Source organism: Chionomys nivalis, chromosome 1, assembly GCF_950005125.1.
Source record: "Chionomys nivalis chromosome 1, mChiNiv1.1, whole genome shotgun sequence".
Classification (NCBI taxonomy): Eukaryota; Metazoa; Chordata; class Mammalia; order Rodentia; family Cricetidae; genus Chionomys; species Chionomys nivalis.
This window is the reverse complement of record NC_080086.1, coordinates 68400163-68402458: the sequence shown is the minus strand read 5'-3', so window position 1 is coordinate 68402458 and position 2296 is coordinate 68400163. Positions and strand designations below refer to the sequence as shown.

Genomic DNA, 2296 nt, shown 5'->3' with positions numbered 1-2296 from the left:
GTAAGCTTTCCACAGTTCAACTTTCTGGAAACAAGCCAGAATTTGGCTTCTAGCTTATCAGTAAGTTGAACAGCAGTAATTTCATGCAGACATTATTTCTCTCTGCAGGAGACAGAAAACATTCTCCTTGGTTGTACACACTTAATTCTCTAAATCTGTTCTGTATTTCTGCCATCATTTTATTCCATTCCAGAGGTCTGGCATGCAGGAGAATTCATCACTAAAACTCGAAGTTTCCAAACTGAGATGTGCAGTTGTTGGGCTTAGGTTGAGGTTTATAACCAATTCGATCATTAATCATTTATTCCTGGCTTTTGGGGTCACTGCTAAGCCCGGTGTCTCCTTCTCCATCACTGATCCATACACCTTCTACATCTTCCTTCTGTTTCTTGTGTGTCTCCAAGTCCTTCCGAATGCTCTCAGACTCTTAAATGGCATCAATCTTGAGTTCCAGGCACGTTGGTTTCCGTCACAACATACTGAAGTTAACACTGGCAGTCACACCCAGTGAGCTATAGGCTATCAGAAATGGCAAGAAAGGAAAAAACTTTGGGTAGAAAATCCCAGCTATAAACCAATGAATTCAATTCACAGGATTATCCACAGGCTCTAGCCAGGTTCTAAATGGGTGAATCATTCATTAATCAGATGCTTCCTGTGTTGAGCTATGGATGTTTAAAGTCACTGTCACAACCTCTTTCAGGCCTCTGCAGTTTCCCAGAACCTCAACTCCCACCATGACGCCATTGCTGCGCGGCCCGAACTCGAATGTGTTGTTCTTGCAAAGGACACAAGTTCGGTTCCCAGCACCTATGTCAGGAAGCTCTCAGTGGCAGGTAACTGCAGCTCCAGAGGAAACCAGGTGCCCTCTCCTGGCCTCCATGGGCACTGCAGTCATGTGCCTAAATATTGATATAAAATTTTGGCTTCGAGGAATTTGAGGATTCCTGAAGAAAGGATCTCACCCTTTAGGTCTGAAGGTTTGGAAGAGTTCCAGGGGATCCAACAACCTCACACTGCTCTGTTGGGGGAAGCAGTTTAAATACCCTGTGGGAGTGGTCTTGAGCATCTCTGAGGAGGGGTCACCATGGTGGGCTTTCTCAGGGGTGGAGTCTGGTCTGAGGAAACTCCCAGGGGAGGAGCCTTGGGATGGAACTTTTCACCCAAACATTCTAGACTTTTGGGATATATTGATGTCAGGGACTGAGGTGAAGCCTTAACCCAGAGTATAGGGGTGCGAGGGGTTGGAATGATGCTTCCAACCAAACATCCCAGGCTCTTTGGGTATAGGGGCACCAGCTCAAGTCTGGCTACTTCTTGCAGGCATGGGGTGACATAACAGAGGGGAGAGTTGGGAGTTGGTGGGCTCATGCTCAACAGAAGGTGTGGCTGGAGAGGCACCTAGTTTACTGCCATCCTGGAGACCTCAGGTGTCTGTTCCTTGAGACAATGAGAAGGCAGATGGCTAGGAGAAAACATAGATTGTTATTACTGGCCATATGAACGAGGTTAGCCATGGGAAGGGTCATTAACTGCAAGAAAGAACAGGAGAGAGAAGTGCCCTAGTTATACAGGAGAGACAAGAGAGCAGATGTGCCCTTTAAAACCAGATTTCAGTTGTTGGGTAGGTGTTCATTTGAGCCAGGAAAGGTGGTGCCAATGGTGAAGTTCCAGGAGCTGGTGCAGGTCATGGCGTCATCTAGAAGGCCCTCTGCAAGTTGGTCTTAGCCCAGATAGCAGGAGTGACCTGTAAAATAGGCTTGAAATAGGGTGGGGTCAAAATCTGGAATCTGTTAGTTTTTACCAGACCAGATTTTGGATAGAGCAGCAGAACTTTTCCCAGGAACCTGTAGGTGTCTCTAAGACAGCTGGGACAGATTCACATCTGAGTGTCATAGCAAAAGGCTATGGCTTTAGTTAAGGCATGAACATTTTAGAAGACAATTAAAGGAAATTGGAAACTCTGAATCTGGACTTACCCAGTTTTAGCCTGGCACAGATCAGGCACTGAGGAGAATGGTGTTTTCCCAACATGTAGCCCTGGGCTGGTGAGAAAAAACCAGCCCCCTCGGTGGGACTTCCAGATGAAAAGTTTTTGTGTTCCAATACACCTCTCCATTGATGCAATAACCCAAATCAGACCAAATCAAACCAAATTTTAAAAAGCCCAGGTTTAATGGATACTACAGGAAACCATGTGTTTGTGCTCTGGGGGGGGGGCAGTTTAAATACCCTGTGGGAGTGGTCTTGAGCATCTCTGAGGAGGGGGTCACCGTGGCAGGTTTTCTCAGGGGTG

General features: G+C 46.6%; 1 pseudogene; it reads right to left on the bottom strand.

Annotated features, from left to right (window-relative positions):
* Window positions 1–220: 220 nt before the first annotated feature.
* On the bottom strand, window positions 221–478 carry LOC130888049 (anaphase-promoting complex subunit CDC26-like; annotated as a pseudogene).
* Between the last annotated feature and the right edge of the window lie 1818 nt (window positions 479–2296).